The 18176-nt window shown below is 40.1% G+C and overlaps 1 non-coding gene across 1 annotated transcript; it reads right to left on the bottom strand.

Annotated features, from left to right (window-relative positions):
• Positions 1-4378: 4378 nt before the first annotated feature.
• On the bottom strand, positions 4379-4485 carry LOC112719337 (small nucleolar RNA R71). The gene has a single exon (XR_003161642.1). It is a non-coding gene; the product is annotated as a small nucleolar RNA R71 (small nucleolar RNA).
• Between the last annotated feature and the right edge of the window lie 13691 nt (positions 4486-18176).

Raw genomic sequence — 18176 nt, forward strand, 5'->3', positions numbered from 1 at the left:
TGGGACTCAATCAATCATGATTGCCAAGAGGTCAATAAGTTGTATGATTGAAGAGGATATAAGCTGGATTTAATCCAAAGAGACAACATCTCCTGATCTCAATGAATTCCCATATTCTCATCTTTCACCTTCTTTATAGCTTTCTCTTACATTCTACAAATCCCCATTCCCATTTACATTTATGTCATTTAAGCTTCTGCCCTTTACTTTCTTGCCATTTCATTTCTATATTTTACTGCTTCTCTTTATTTTTTGAGTCATTTATAATTCTGCCGATTTATAATTCCACAATCACAATCTATTCTATTAGCTTAACTAATTCACCAATTGATTAAAATTGTTCAAATCTACCAATATCTGTGGATACGATCCCACTCCACTGAGGATTATTACTTGACGATAATTTTGGTGCGCTTGCCAAAAGAACGTATTCCTAATTAAAAAATTTTGTTGGTAGAAAATTCCGGTCATCAAGTTTTATGGCACCGTTGCCAGGGATTGGTTTGAATTTGACAATGATTAAATTGATTGGAGAGCTAGATTAATCATTTTTATTACCTTGTTAATTTTCGTATTTTTTATTATTACTGTTCTTTAAAACTTCGCCTATGTTACACTTGCGGTACATAGCCGGTCCCAAGCCCGGATAAAGGAGGAGGGTTGTGTTAGGTCTTCGGCAACCAACATAAAAATATAGCCGAACCCCCACGACATGAATCAAAGACATTATTGTGCTAAAGCTAGGTCGTTGCCCGGAAGCAACGCGCCGTATGGCTCGAGTACGGTGTCAAAGCAAGAGCTGCTGCATCGGTGCCTAGATGTAGTGTTAAATGAGCATGGGTTCTCGTGTTTTCATGAACGGATGAGGGTAAATAAGCTAGTTCACAAAGTAAAAGGTAAAGGTCGAAGCGACAGAAGGTTGAGATTTGGGACATGGAACATAGGCACTCTAACAGGAAAGTCTATGATGGTGGTGGACACCATGACAAGGAGGAAGATTAACATTATGTGCCTACAAGAAACGAAATGGGTTGGTGCAAAGGCTAGGGAGTTGGATACTTCTGGTTTCAAACTTTGTTATATAGGAAAGGTGAAGAATAGGAATAGGGTTGGAATAATTGTGGATAAGCAGTGGAAGAAGGACGTAGTAGATGTCAAGAGGGTGGGAGATCGGATCATCTCTATCAAATTTGTGGTGGAGGGAGGTGCTTTCCATGTGATTAGCGCCTATGCACCGCAAGTGGGTTCGGACGAACAACACAATATAAGGTTTTGGGAGGATCCAGAGAGTTTGGTTCAAGGCATACCTTTGGGAGATAAGATTTTCTTAGGAGGAGATTTAAATGGCCATGTTGGGAGAGAAGTGACTGGATATGGGAGTATTCACGGAGCCCATGGTTTCGAGGTGATCAATGCCGAGGGTAAAACTATTTTGGACTTTTCCTCAACCTTTGATCTTTTCATTGCAAATACGTGTTTTAAAAAGAGAGACGAACATCTTATAACCTATAAGAGTGGCATGACAAGCTCTCAAATCGACTTCTTCTTGTTGAGGAGAGTCGACCGGAAATTTTGCATTAACTGTGAAATTATCCCGGGAGAGTTTGACAACACAACATAGCGTGCTCGTCATGGATTTTTGTGTTGAGCAAAAGTTGAGGAAAAGACATCATACGAAGAACCCGAGGACGAGGTAGTGGCGGATGAAAGGTAAGGAACAAAGAAGCTTCCTAAGTCGGGTAGGAGAAGAGGCAAAGTGCGATAGGAATGGAAGCGCGGAAGAGATGTGGAGGGAGATGGCAGAAGTTATTAGAAGAACAGCAAAAGAAATTTTTGGTGAATCTAAAGGAATATGACCAAGAGACAAGGAGTCCTGGTGGTGGAATGCGAGTATACAAGAAAAGATAAAGATAAAAAGGGAATGCTTTAAAGTGTGGTCTTTATGCTGCAATGCAGATAACTGGGAAAAATATAAGGCGGCTAAGAAAGAGAAAAAAGTGGCTGTAAGTGAAGCAAAAGAACAAGAGCATATGAGGGTCTCTACCAGTCTTTGGGCACGAAAGAGGGAGAAAAAGGTATATATAGAATCACAAAGAGCCGAGAAAGAAGAACGAGAGATTTAGATCAGGTTAAGTTCATAAAGGATAAGGATGGAGAGGTGTTGCCTCAAGAGGAGAAGATTAATGAAAGGTGGAAGAGCTACTTCTACGAGTTATTTAATGAGGGATAGAAGACTCTTCCGAGCCTTGGTCGATTATGCACAAGGGAAGAAGATCAAAACTTTGACTACTATCGAAGGATTCGAGACGTCGAGGCAAAAGAGGCTATAAAGCAGATGAAAAATGGCAGGGCAGTAGGACCTGATAATTTCCCAATTGAGGTTTGGAAGGGTCTTGGAGAAAAAGGCATCAACTGGTTAACCAAGCTTTTTAATGAGATTTTAAGGTCAAAGAAGATGCTTGATGAGTGGAGAAAGAGCACATTGGTACCTATCTACAAGAATAATGGGGATATATAAAGTTGCGGAAATTATAGAGGGATTAAGCTTATGAGTCATACTATGAAGTTATGGGAAAGGGTGATAGAACGGAGGTTGAGAAAAGAGACACAAGTAACAGAGAACCAATTTGGATTTATGGAAGGTTTTAGAAAAGAGGAGAGTAAGGATCGCATATATTCAGGCAATTAAAGACATGTATGATGGGGCCACAACTAGTGTGAAGACTCAAGGTAGTGTGACAGGGGAATTCCCTATTGGTATAGGATTGCACCAGGGATCATCCTTAAGTCTATACCTTTTCACATTATTCTTGGAAGTACTCACAGAGCACATCCAAGAGCCTGTGCCATGGTGCATGCTTTTTGCCGATGATATCGTCCTTTTGGGAGAGTCAAGGGAAGACCTAAATAAGAATTTGGAGTTATAGAGAGAAGCTTTAGAAGTGTATGGTCTGCGCATAAGCCGTAGCAAGACGGAATATATAGAATGTAAGTTCAGTCTAAGAAGGGAAAACCCCAATATAAAGGTGAAGATTGGAGAAAACATCCTACGAAAAGTTAAAAGTTTTAAGTATCTTAGGTGCATCATACAGGATAATGGAGAGATTGAACAGGATGTAAATCATAGGATCTAAGCAGGTTGGTCAAAATGGCGGAGTGCATCTGGTTTTATATGCGACAAAAAAGTGCCTCTAAAACTTAAAGGTAAATTCTATCGCACCGCTATAAGACTGGCTATGCTGTATGGTACAGGTTGTTGGTCGGCTAAAGGGGAGCGCGAACATAAGCTGAATGTGGCAGAGATGAAGATGTTGAGATCGATGAGTGGTCATACGCGATTGGATAAAATAAGGAATGAAGATATAAGGGAGAGAATCGGAGTAGCACCCATTGTGGAAAAGATGGTTGAATCGCATCTCAGGTGGTTTGGACATGTGAGAAGAAGACCAATAGAACATCCAGTCAGGAGGGTGGATGAAATGGAAGATGGTCAAAGGGCGAAAGGTAGAGGAAGACCTAAGAAGACCATCCATGAGGTGGTCAAACGAGATCTACATGTAAACAGTCTCTCTGTAGACATGATACATAACAGAGCACAATGGTGTCGTTTGATTCATGTAGCCGACCCCACTTAGTGGGACAAGGCTTTGTTATTGTTGTTGTTCTTTAATTTCTTCTGCCATTCTAATTTCTGTCTTTTTGCTGAGGTCATTTTAGTTATCCATTATCCATATTTCCATTCTTCTAACTGATTGATTAATTGCATCAACCAAGTTAACCACTAATCTTAACTAAGGTGATTCTTTCACTTGTCCTCTATTTGCTGTTTGTTGAATGTATGACAGGTAGAAGGGGAGAAACTTCATCCTCTTTTGATAGCAAACTTGAGAGGACTTTCCTTAAACTGAGAAGGGAAGATGAAGTAGTGGAAGAAGATCTAGGAACCACCATGGAAGATGAAGTGCAGGACAATGTTGGAGGAGATGCTGGCAATCATGTTGGGCAAGAGAGGAGAGTCTTAGGCTCCTACATCAACCCAAATCCAAGAAACTGTGGCAGCAGCATCCTGAGACCAACAATTCATGCCAACAACTTTGAGTTGAAACCTCAACTCATCATACTTGTGCAGAATAATTGTTCATATGGAGGAGGTGCCCAGGAGGACCCAAACCAATATCTCACTATATTCTTGAGGATCTGTGATACTGTAAAGTCCAATGGTGTACGTCCTAACACCTACAAGCTATTTTTGTTCCCTTTCCCACTCAAAGATAAGGCAGCAAAGTGGTTGGAAGCATTTTCCAAGGAGAGCTTAACTACATGGAATGATGTTGTAAAAAAATTTCTAGCAAGATTTTACCCTCCACAGAGAGTCAACAGGCTAAGAGCTGAGGTGCAAATTTTCAGACAGCAAGATGGTGAAACACTCTATGAGGCCTGGGAGAGGTTCAAAGATGTGACAAGAAAATGCCCACCAGATATGTTCAATGAGTGGGTGCAACTATACATCTTCCATGAAGGACTGTCATATGAGTCAAAGCAAGCAGTAGATCATTCTTCAGGAGGATCACTCAATAAGAAGAAGACCATTGAAGAAGCCATATACTTCATTGAAATGGTAGCTGAAAATGAGTACTTTTATGCTTTAGAAAGAGCTCAAAGGAGAGGAGTAATGGAGCTCAATTCAATGGATTTCCTGTTATCCCAAAACAAAGTGATCACTGCACAACTAGCAGTCTTGACCAAGAAGATAGAGAACAATCAAGTCTCAGCTATTCAAGTCCAAGCCCCTCAACAAGAAGGAGATGCACCAGAAGTTGAATGTGAATGGGAACAAGCCAACTATGTGAACAATTCTAGACCACCATATGATCCCAACTCCAAGACATATAACCCAGGTTGGAAGAACGACCCAAATTTTGGGTGGGAGAACAAACAGAGCCACAACCAAGATCACAACAAACCTTACCCATCCAACCAATACAACACTCACAACCCCAACCATCAATCAGGCAACAATAGACCCTACCACAATTAACAAAACATATCATACCATTCCACCTAGCAAACACACAACAACAATCATCAAGACACATCAACCTCAACCATGCAACCATGTGAAATCAAGAGCAACTTTGAGAGAGTAGAGGGTACAATAGCACAACTATCATCGCAGCTTACAGGAGCCATCTCCACCCTCTTGGAGAGACAAACACAGGCTGAAAGAAAGATAGACGCCAATCAAGAAGAATACAGATCAAATCTGATGAATCAAGGCACAACAATCTCAAAGCTGGAAGCACAAGTAGGGATTTTATCCAAGCAAATCCCAATGCCCACACATATATTTCCCAATGATACCATGGCCAACCCAAGAGGGGAGTGCAAGGCCATCACACTTAGAAGTAGGAAAGTTATAGAAGAAGCAACCCCGAGTCAGGGTAACCATGAAGAAGAAGCTATAGAGAAGTATGGAAACAACAATAAAGAAGAGATCCCTGCCCCATCCTCACCAAAGCCAATCTTGAATCCTTATGTGCCAAAGGCACCATATCCTCAGAGGCTGAGAAAAGATAGGAAGGATAGCTAGTTCTCTAGATTCTTAGAGATCTTCAAAAAGCTCCAAATCAACATACCATTTGCTGAAGCATTGGAGAAAATGCCACTTTATGCCAAATTTTAGAAGGAACTCATGACAAGAAAAATAAACTCGGAAGAAAAAGAGACCATAGTGCTAACTGAGGAGTGTAGTGCAATCATACAAAAGAAGCTCCCTCAGAAAATGAAAGACCCAGGGAGTTTCTAAATCCCCTGCATCATTAGGGATATGAATATTGAGAAAGCCTTGTGTGATCTGGGAGCTAGCATCAATCTCATGTCCCTAACCATGATGAGGAGGATGAGGATTTAGGAAGCCAAGCCAATAAGAATGGCACTCCAATTGGCCGACAGAACATTCAAGTTTCCACATGGGGTAGTGGAGGACTTGTTGGTAAAGGTGGGAGAATTCATTTTTCCAGCTGACTTTGTTGTGCTGGATATGGAAGAAGAGGCCAACACCTCAATCATCCTAGGAAGGCCATTCCTAGCTACTGCTGGAGCCATCATCGATGTGCAAAAAGGAGAACTAGTCTTGAGATTGCATGAACAGAAGATGGTCTTCAATGTCTTTAAGGCAATGAGTTACCCCAAGGAATCCATAGGAGAATGCATGATGGTAGACACCATAGAACAGATAGTTCAAGAGGTTTTGGAAGAAGAACAATGTGAAGGAATTATGGAGCTAGAACAACAAGCATCAAGTGGAGAACTACCACAAGAAACCATGGAGAATTCAATCATGTTGAACCACAAATATAATAAGGAAGTAGAAGCACCTAAACTAGAGCTGAAAACCTTACCACCAAGCTTGAAATATGCATATTTGGGTGACAACAACACTTACCCAGTGATCATCAATTCAAGCTTGAGTAAGGAGCAAGAAGAGGAGCTTATCCAAGTGCTGAAACAACACAAGGATGCTATAGGCTGGACACTTACAGACTTAAAAGGAATCAGTCCTTCAATGTGCATGCACAAGATCCTACTTGAAGAAGGTGCTAAGCCCTCAAGACAACAACAAAGAAGGCTGAATCCAACCATGAATGAAGTAGTCCAAAAAGAAGTGCTGAAGTTGTGGCAAGCAGGGGTGATTTACCCCATCTCAGATAGCCCTTGGATAAGCCCTGTGCAAGTAGTTCCTAAGAAAGGAGGGGTCACTATTGTACCAAATAAGAAGAATGAATTGATACTAACAAGAACAGCGACTGGCTGGCGCATGTGTATTGACTACAGGAAGCTTAATGAAGCCACCAGGAAGGATCACTTCCCCTTACCGTTCATGGATCAGATGCTTGAAAGATTGGCCCGACATGAATACTATTGCTTTCTAGACGGTTATTCGGGTTACAACCAAATAGTTGTAGACCCCAAGGACTAGGAGAAAACTTCATTTACTTGTCCATACGGTGTTTTCGCTTATAGGATAATGCCCTTTGGACTGTGCAATGCACTTGCAATATTCCAAAGGTGCATTGATAAACCACTATTTTATGGTTTATATTGTGCTAAATTGAGTGGATTTTATCAATCTTTCGTACACTTATTCATACCAATTGCATGAGTTTACATTCTCCTTCCTGATTTCGTGCTATGATTGAAAACATGCTTCTTTGGCCTTATATTTGCTAATATTAATCCTCTCTTATTTTACCATTAGATGCTTTGATATGTGTGTTAAGTGATTTCAGAGATTACAGGGCAGGAATGGCTCAGAGGATGGAAAGAAAGTGATGAGCGGATAATTTATACGCTTTTTGGCACTATTTCTAGTATGTTTTTAGTACATTTTAGTTAGTTTTTAGTATGTTTTTATGAGTTTTTATTTAAAATTCACTTTTCTGGGCTTTACTATGAGTTTGTGTGTTTTTCTGTGATTTCAAGTAATTTCTGGCTGAAATTGAGGGACCTGAGCAAAAATCTGATTTAGAGGCTGAAAAAGGACTGCAGATGCTGTTGGATTCTGACCTCGCTGCATTCAAAGTGGATTTTCTGGAGCTACAGAAATCCAATTGGCGCGCCCTAAATTGCGTTAGAAAGTAGACATCCGGGGCTTTCCAACAATATATAATAGTCCATAATTTGCACGAGATTTGATGGCCCAAATCGGCGTTGCAAATCAGCTTCAGAATTCCCGGCGTTTAACGCCGGAACTGGCACAAAAGTTGGAGTTAAACGCCCAAACTGGCACAAAAGCTCGCGTTTAACTCCAGGAAAAGTCTCTACACATGAAAGCTTCAATGCTCAGCCCAAGCACACACCAAGCGGATCCCGGAAGTATATTTTTACGTCATTTACTCATTTCTGTATATCCTAGGTTACTAGTTCACTATAAATAGGATCTTTTGACATTGTATCTGGACCTCATGACACATTACACATTTCTTATTGTATCTTCTACGGCATGAGTCTCTAGATCCCATGGTTGGGGTTGAGGAGCTCTGGTGCACGAATTTGTAATCCGTACAACTAACCAGCAAGTGCACTGGGTCGTCCAAGTAATACCTTACGTGAGTAAAGGTTGATCCCACGGAGATTATTGGTTTGAAGCAAGCTATATTTATTTTATTATTCTTAGTCAGGATGTCAATTAAAGTTATCAGTTGGAATTATTAGAAAAATAAAAGAGCGAGAATTAATTACTTGTAATGCAGTAATGGGGAATATGTTGGAGTTTTGGAGATGCTTTGTTCTCTGAATTTCTGCAATGTAATATTTAACTCAATTGTTTGTAAAGCCCGTCTACGGCAAGCTGTATGTAGGGTGTCACCATTGTCAGTGGCTACTTCCCATCCTCTTAGTAAAAACGTTCCAGATGCTCTGTCACAGCACGGCTAATCAGCTGTCGGTTCTTGCTCATGTTGGAATAGGATCCATTGATCCTTTTGCGTTTGTCATCACGCCCAGCAATCGCGAGTTTGAAGCTCGTCACAGCCATTCAATCCTTGAATCCTACTCGGAATACCACAAACAAGGTTTAGACTTTCCGGATCCTCAAGAATGGCCGCCATCAGTTCTACCTTATACCACGAAGATTCTCATTAAGGAAGCTAAGAGATGCTCATTCATTCTGATATAGAACGGAGGTGTTTGTCAAGCACACGTTCATGGGTTGAGGAAGGTGATGAGTGTCACGGATCATCACCTCCTTCACAATTAAGTGCAAGTGAACATCTTAGATAGGAACACACACACGTTTGAGTGAAATAGAAACAATTGCATTAATTCATCGAGACGCTGCAGAGCTCCTCACCCCCAACAATGAAGTTTAGAGACTCATGCCGTCAAAGTGTATAAAATTCAGATTTGAAAAATGTCATGAGGTACAAGATAAGTCTCTAAAAGTTGTTTAAATAGTAAACTAGTAACCTAGGTGTACAAAATATGAGTGAACTAAGATAACTGGTGCAGAAATCCACTTCTGGGGCCCACTTGGTGTGTGCTGGGGCTGAGACTAAAGCTATCCACGAGTTGAGGCTTTTCTTGGAGTTAAACTCCAAGTTATAACGTGTTTTGGGTGTTCAACTCCGGATCATGACGTGTTTCTGGCGTTTAACTCCAGACAGCAGCATATACTTGGCGTTCAATGCCAGGTTACGTCGTCTATCTTCGCGCAAAGTATGGACTATTATATATTTCTGGAAAGCCCTGGATGTCTACTTTCCAACGCCGTTGAGAGCGCACTAATTAGACTCTTGTAGCTCCAAAAAGTTTATTCCGAGTGCAGGGAGGTCAGGATCCAACAGCATCAGCAGTCCTTTTTCAGCCTAACTCAGATTTTTGCTCAGCTCCCTCAATTTCAGCCAGAAATTACCTGAAATCACAGAAAAATACACAAACTCATAGTAAAGTCCAGAAATATAATTTTTGCCTAAAAACTAATGGTATTCTACTAAAAACTAATTAAAATATACTAAAATCTACATGAAATTACCCCCAAAAAGCGTATAAAATATCCGCTCATCACAACACCAAACTTAAACTATTGCTTGTCCTCAAGCAACTAGATAAATAAAATAGGTTTTAACAGAAATTAAAAAGTAATAATATTTTAGAGTTTTTTTTAAGTGGAGCTCAAATTCTTATTAGATGAGCGGGGCTTGTAGCTTTTTGTTTCTGAACAGTTTTGGCATCTCCCTTTATCCTTTGAAATTCATAATGATTGGCATCCATAAGAACTCATAATTCAGATAGTATTATTGATTCTCCTAGTGTAGTATGTTGATTCTTGAACACAGTTACTTTATGAGTCTTGGCCGTGGCCCTAAGCACTTTGTTTTCCAGTATTACCACCGGATACATAAATGCCACAGACACATGACTGGGTGAACCTTTTCAGATTGTGACTCAGCTTTGCTAAAGTCCCCAGTTAGAGGTGTCCAGAGCTCTTAAGCACACTCTTTTTGCTTTGGATCACGACTTTAACCACTCAGTCTCAAGCTTTTCACTTGGACCTGCATGCCACAAGCACATGGTTAGGGACAACTTGATTTAGCCGCTTAGGCCTGGAATTACTTCCTTGGGCCCTCCTATCCACTGATGCTCAAAGCCTTGGATCCTTTTCACCCTTGCCTTTTGGTTTTAAGGGCTGTTGGCTTTTATTCCTTTTCTTAATCCAATGATTTCTTGTAACAAAAATATTTTTTTTGAACTGCTTTTTCCTGCTTCAAGAATCAATTTCATGATTTTCAGATCATCAATAATATTTTTCGTGTTTCTCATTCTTTCAGGAGCCAATATTCATAAAATTCAAGATAAAAATTATGCACTGTTCAAGCATTCATTCAGAGAACAAAAAGTGTTGCCACCACATATAGTTAATTATGATTTTTATTATTAAGAACTCGAAAATAAATTACTTCTTTATTCTAATTATCTACTATTTTATTCATGCCTGATGATGATGAGAAAAATAAATTATAACTTAATTGGAAATAAAAACAAAATAGATATACTAATTACTACTACTACTATATATATCTCCTAAGGTAAATTTCTATAATAACACTATCACAGAGTCAAAGCTAAAATTAGAACTCAACAACCTGTGTTTTGAGAAGTAGATGTTCCTCTAGTCTGTGGGGTGCTTTTCAAGGATTAATTTTTGGCGCTTCAGTTCCCTTAAATCACGCCCTTGCTCTTCCTGTTCCTTAAGCAGTTTGCAAAGCATGCTACTTTGATTGTTCTGTTCTTCCTTTATTTGGTTCATAGCTTCTTGCAATTTGGAAATAGATGCTTCAATATGTTCCCAATATTCGAATTGAGGAAGTTCTGGGAGGACTTCCTGTGCTCTCCTCTTGATTGGATCATCCTGCAACTGTTGTCTGTCCATTGATATTCTAGTGATTGGCCTTTCAACTGAGATATACTCTGTTATTCCCATCTTTACTCCGGCATCTCTACAGAGCATAGAAATTAAGCTTGGATAGGCCAATCTGGCGTCCTTGGAATTCTTGTTTGCTATTTTGTATAGTTCACACGAGATCAGTTGATGAACTTCTACTTCTTTTCCCAACATGATGTAGTGAATCATCACTGCTCTTTTAACAGTAACTTCAGAACGGTTGCTGGTGGGTACTATGGAACGCCCAATAAAATCCAGCCAGCCTCTAGCTACTGGTTTGAGATCTTATCTTTTGAGTTGATTTGGGATGCCAATCGTGCTGGTGGTCCACCTGGCTTCGGGGATGCATATATCCTCTAGAATCTTGTCCAGACCTTTATTTACCCTCATCATTCTCCTATTAAAGGAGTCTGGGTCATCTTTCAGTTGAGGAAGCTTAAAGATCTCCCTGATTTTGTCAGGATGGATATGAATAATCTTTCATCTGACTAAGGTCCGATGGTAATAGAGAGCAGCTCCAATTATTCTTTGCCTGTCCGTCTGCCATAGATTAGCATAGAACTCCTGAACCATGTTCCTTCCCACTTTTGTTTCAGGATTGGCTAGGATTTCCCAGTTCCTATTTCGAATTTGCTCTTGGATCCCCGGATATTCATCTTCCTTCAGATCAAATTTAACTTCCGGGATCACTGATCTGTGACTCATTATTTTGTAGTAGTGGTCTGAATGTTCTTTAGTTAAGAACTTCCCTTGATTCCAGAGTGGCTTTGGAATATTCTCTTTCTTACCTCTTGGGTTGGGTTATTTTCCTTTAGGGGCCATGATCAAAGTGAGAATGTTTTTGTGATCACGGATAAGCACACCAAACTTAGAGGTTTGCTTGTCCTCAAGCAAAAGAAAAGAGAGAAGAGGAATAGGAGGAGAGCAAGTGTGGAATGGTGGATGATGATAGGAGTGCCGAGAGTAGATATAAAGGGAGGGGGTGGGTATTCGAAAATAAGAAAAAGATATAAGATAAGAGATATGATTTATAAAAGATAAATATGACAAGAAAAGGATATAATTTAAAAAGATATGAATACTATTTGAAAATAAATTTGAAATTTATAATTTGAAAAAGATTTTAAAAGATAATTAAGTTGGGAAAGAGCTTGGAAAAAGAGTTGGATGGGATTGAAAATCAATTGTCTTTATGGATTAAGATGCATGTAAAATCTTTGAAGTAGGGATTTCAGAAATTAGAGATTTTAGAAATTAGGATTAAAATTTTTGAAATTAAAGGATGATATTTGGAAACATGTTTATGCAAGAAATCATAAATTAAAACATAAAAATTAGAAAATTTTTGAAGAAAAACGAATTTTTACCTCCTCTCCATCATCCTGGCGTTAAACGCCCAAACGCTGCATGTTTTGGGCGTTTAACGCCCAATTGATGCTTCTCCTGGGCGTTCAACGCCCAGCTGCTGCTTCTTTCTGGCGTTGAACGCCAGGAAGTCCTTTGTCACTGGGCATTTTTCTAAACGCCCAGGATGCTGTGGTTCTGGCGTTAAACACCCAGAAGGTGCTTCTTTCTAGCGTTCAACGCCTAGAAGATGCTCCTTTCTGGCGTTTAACGCCCAGATGGCTACCCTTACTGGCGTTGAACACCCAGTGGGTGCTTCTTTTGGGCGTTCAATGCCCAAAACGTTTCTTACTGGCTTTTTGATGCCAGTAAGCTTTCCAAATTTCCCTGTAACTCTGTGAATTCAATCAATTGCTATTTCACCTTTTGAAGATACTCTGGCATATACCTGTAAAACTTAATCAATTAGAAAAAATAAATAAAATTAAATTTTGTGAATGGTTGGGTTGCCTCCCAGCAAGCGCTTCTTTAATGTCATTGGCTGGACTATTACTGAGCTTTTAATCAAGTCTCAGTTTTGAGCATTCTTGCTCAAAATTGCCTTCAAGATAATGTTTAACTCTCTGTCCATTAACAATGAACTTTTTGTTAGATTCATTATCCTGAAGCTCTACGTATCCATATGGTGATACATTTGTAATTACATATGGACCTCTCCACCGGGATTTTAATTTCTTAGGGAATAATTTGAGCCTAGAATTAAATAGCAGAACTTTCTGCCCTGGCTCAAAGACTGTGGATGACAATTTCTTATCGTGCCATCTTTTCGCTTTCTCTTTGTATATTTTTGCATTCTCGAAAGCATTGAGTCTAAATTCCTCTAGCTCATTTAGCTGGAGTAAACGTTTTTCTCCAGCTAACTTGGCATCAAGGTTCAAGAATCTGGTTGCCCAGTAGGCCTTGTGTTCCAGTTCCACTGGCAAGTGACATGCCTTTCCATACACAAGCTGGTACGGAGAGGTCCCTATAGGGGTCTTGAATGCTGTTCTGTATGCCCACAGAGCATCATCCAAGCTCCTTGCCCAATCCCTTCTACGGTTAATTACAGTCCATTCCAGGATTCTTTTGAGTTCTCTATTTGAGACTTCAGCTTGCCCATTAGTCTGTGGATGGTATGGAGTGGCTACCTTGTGACTAATTCCACAACGAACCAAAGCAGAGTAAAGCTGTTTATTGCAGAAATGAGTGCCCCCATCACTGATTAATACTCTAGGGGTACCAAATCTACTGAAGATGTGTTTCTAGAGGAATTTTAACACTGTTTTAGTGTCATTAATGGGTGTTGCAATAGCCTCCACCCATTTGGATACATAATCCACCGCCACCAGAATATAAGTGTTTGAGTATGATGGTGGGAAAGGTCCCATAAAGTCAATACCCCATACATCAAATAACTCAATCTCTAAGATCCCTTGTTGAGGCATGGCATAACTGTGAGGCAGATTGCCAGATCTTTGGCAACTGTCATAATTAAGTACTAACGCTCGGGAATCTTTATAGAGAGTAGGCCAGTAGAAGCCACATTGGAAGACTCTTGTGGCTGTTCGCTCACTTCCAAAATGTCCTCCATACTGTGATCCATGGCAGTGCCATAGACTCTTCTGCACTTCTTCCTTAGGCACACATCTAGGGATTACTCCGTCAGCACATCTCTTGAAGAGATATGGTTCATCCCAAAGATAGTACTTTGCATCTGTGATCAATTTCTTGGATTGCATCCTACTGTACTCTTTGGGTATGAATCTCACTGCCTTGTAGTTTGCAATATCTGCGAACCATGGCACTTCCTGGATGACAAAGAGTTGCTCATCCGGAAAGGTTTCAGAGATCTCAGTGAGAGGGAGGGACGCCCCTTCTACTGGTTCTATTCGGGACAGGTGATCTGCTACTTGGTTTTCTGTCCCTTTTCTGTCTCTTATTTCTATATCAAACTCTTGCAGAAGTAACACCCATCTGATGAGTCTGGGTTTTGAATCCTGCTTTGTGAGTAGATATTTAAGAGCAGCATGATCAGTGTACACAATCACTTTTGATCCTACCAAATAGGTTCTGAACTTGTCAATGGCGTAAACCACTGCAAGCAGCTCTTTTTCTGTGGTTGTGTAATTCTTCTGTGTGTCATTTAATACACGACTGGCATAGTAAATGACGTGCAGAAGCTTGTCATGCCTCTGTCCCAATACTGCACCAATGGCATGGTCACTGACATCACACATCAATTCAAATGGTAATGTCCAATCTGGTGCAGAGATGATTGGTGCTGTGACCAATTTAGCCTTCAGAGTCTCAAAGGCCTGCAGACACTCTTTATCAAAGATAAATGGCGTGTCAGCAGTGATGAGCGGATAATTTATACGCTTTTTGGCATTGTTTTTAGTATGTTTTTAGTATGATCTAGTTAGTTTTTAGTATATTTTTATTAGTTTTTAGCTAAAATTCACTTTTCTGGACTTTACTATGAGTTTGTGTGTTTTTCTGTGATTTCAGGTACTTTCTGGCTGAAATTGAGGGTCCTGAGCAAAAATCTGATTCCGAGACCAAAAAGGATTGCAGATGCTGTTGGATTCTGACCTCCCTGCACTCGAAGTGGATTTTTTGGAGCTACAGAAACCCAATTGGCGCGCTCTCAATGGCGTTGGAAAGTAGACATCCTGGGCTTTTCAGCAATATATGATAGTCTATACTTTGCCCAAGATCTGATGGCCCAAACCGGCGTAGCAATTCGGCCTCAGAAATTCCAGCGTTAAACGCCGGAACTGGCATAAAACTTGGAGTTAAACGCCCAAACTGGCATAAAAGCTGGCGTTTAACTCCAGAAAAGGTCTCTACACGAAATTGCTTCATTGCTCAGCCCAAGCACACACCAAGTGGACCCAGATGTGGATTTTTAAGTCATTTACTCATCTCTGTAGACCCTAGGCTACTAGTTTACTATTAATAGGATCTTTTGACATTGTATCTGTACCTCATGACACTTTACACGTTTTCTTTGTGTACCTTCACAGCATGAGTCTCTAAACCCCATGGTTGGGGGTGAGGAGCTCTGCTGTGTCTTGATGGATTAATGCAATTACTACTGTTTCTCATTCAATCATGCTTGCTTCCATTCTAAGATAATACTTGTTCTTAATCCGGATGAATGTGATGATCCATGACAATCATCATCATTCTCAACTATGAACGTGTGCCTGACAACCACCTCCGTTCTACATTAGATTAAGTAGTTATCTCTTGGATTCTTTAATTGGAATCTTCGTGGTATAAGCTAGAACTGATGGCGGCATTCAAGAGAATCCGGAAGGTCTAAACCTTGTCTGTGGTATTCTGAGTAGGATTCAATGAATGAATGACTGTGACGTGCTTCAAACTCCTAGCAGGCGGGGCGTTAGTGACAGACGCAAAAGAATCGCGGGATTCTATTCCGGCCTGACCGAGAACCGACAGATGATTAGCCATGCTGTGACAGAGCATAGGAACATTTTCACTGAGAGGATGGGAGGTAGCCATTGACAACGGTGAAACCCTACATACAGCTTGCCATGGAAGGAGCCTTGCGTGTTTGAAGAAGAAGACAGTAGGAAAGCAGAGATTCAGAAGACAGAGCATCTCCAAAACCTCAACCTATTCTCCATTACTGCAAAACAAGTAACCATTTCATGTTCTTTTGCTTTTCACAATCAAACCTGATAATTTCTGATATCCTGACTAAGATCTACAAGATAACCATAGCTTGCTTCAAGCCGACAATCTCCGTGGGATCGACCCTTGCTCACGCAAGGTATTACTTGGACGACCCAGTGCACTTGCTGGTTAGTTGTGCGGAGTTGCAAAAGTGTGATTGCAATTTCGTGCACCAAGTTTTTGGCGCCGTTGCCGGGGATTGTTCGAGTTTGGACAACTGACGGTTTATCTTGTTGCTTAGATTAGGACTGTTTTGTTTTTGTTGGTTTAGAGTCTTTTATTTGAGTTTAGTTTTATATTTTAAATTTGGTGTCTTTTGTGTTTTTCTCTTTCCTCTTTTCAAAAATCAAATCTTTTTCATAAAAATTTTTCAATCATATCTTTCTAATTGCTATTTTCAAAATCTTTTTAATTAACTAATTGATTCAGTTCTCAATTTGCTTTGATCTTATTTTCTTTTTGATTTTCGAATTTTCACCTTAATTTTCGTTTGTTTTATTTTATTTTCTTTTTCGTTTAATTCAAAAAAAAAAACAAAATTTATCTCCTTGCAATCATTATCATTTCCCTTTTGTCCATTATGGACTTAAGTGGGATTAATCAGTCCAAAAGGACTCTGGGGTCATATGCTAACCCCATTACAGCTGCATATGGGAGTAGCATCTGTACACCTCCCATCAAAGCAAGCAGCTTTGAACTAAATCCTCAACTCATTATCATAGTGCAGCAAAATTGCCAGTATTCTGGTCTCCCACAGGAAGAACCTACTGAGTTTCTGGCACAGTTTTTACAAATTGCTGACACAGTACATGATAAAGAGGTAGATCAGGATGTCTACAGACTATTACTGTTTCCATTTGCTGTAAAAGATCAAGCTAAAAGGTGGTTGAATAACCAACCTACAGCAAGCATAAAAACATGGAAACAGTTGTCAGACAAATTCCTGAATCATTTTTACCCTCCAAAAAGGATGACACAGTTAAGGTTGGACATCCAAGGCTTTAAACAAGAGGATAATGAATCCCTTTATAATGCCTGGGAGAGGTATAGAGGTATGCTAAGGAAATGTCCCTCTGAAATGTTTTCAGAGTGGGTACAGTTAGACATTTTCTACTATGGGCTTACAGAAAAAGCTCAGATGTCTTTAGACCACTCAGCTGGTGGATCTATACACATGAGGAAAACAATTGAAGAAGCTCAAGAGCTTATAGACACTGTTGCTAGAAACCAATATTTGTATTCTAGCAATGAGTTCTCTCCAAAAGAGGAAGTCATGACAGTAGTCACTGACCCTAGTCCTCAAGAACAGATAATTGAGCTTAATCAACAATTGCTCCTGATGACAGAACAGTTAGCAGACTTTAAAGAGATGCTCTATGAAACTAAAGTTGCTAACAAGAGCATAGAACTGCAGTTGAATCAAGCAAAACAGCAAATATCTAAACAGATAACAGAGGAATGTCAAGCAGTTCAATTGAGGATTGGGAAAACCCTGAATAACACTGCTCAAAAGAGTAAAAAGCCAAACAAGGAACAATTGATAGAGGGCAACCAAACCACTGTTCAAAATCCCTCTGAGGACAGTAAGAGCCCAGAGAGGAATGTTATTGGCATTCAAACGCCAGAAAGGGAAGGAAAACTGGCGTTAAACGCCCATTCCTTGCCCAGTTCTAGCGTTCAAACGCCAGAAAAGGGGGAAAAGTTGGCGTTAAACGCCCATTTTCCACCCAATCCTGGCGTTCAGACGCCTAGGGGGGATCAGACACCTGCAAGTGCTGACAGTAATCCCTCTAACAAGGCTTCTTCAACCACTTCTGTAAGGAATAAACCTGCAGCATCTAAGGTTGAAGAATATAAAGCCAAGATGCCTTATCCTCAAAAACTCCGCCAAGCGGAACAGGATAAGCAATTTGCCCGCTTTGCAGACTATCTAAGGACTCTTGAAATAAAGATTCCGTTTGCAGAGGCACTTGAGCAAATACCTTCTTATGCTAAGTTCATGAAAGAAATCTTAAGTCATAAGAAGGGTTGGAGAGAAACTGAGAAAGTGTTTCTCACTGAAGAATGCAGTGCAGTCATATTAAAGAGCTTACCAGAAAAGCTTCAAGATCCAGGAAGCTTTATGATACCATGCACATTAGAAGGTTCT

This window comes from Arachis hypogaea, chromosome 10 (assembly GCF_003086295.3).
Source record: "Arachis hypogaea cultivar Tifrunner chromosome 10, arahy.Tifrunner.gnm2.J5K5, whole genome shotgun sequence".
Taxonomy (NCBI): domain Eukaryota; kingdom Viridiplantae; phylum Streptophyta; class Magnoliopsida; order Fabales; family Fabaceae; genus Arachis; species Arachis hypogaea.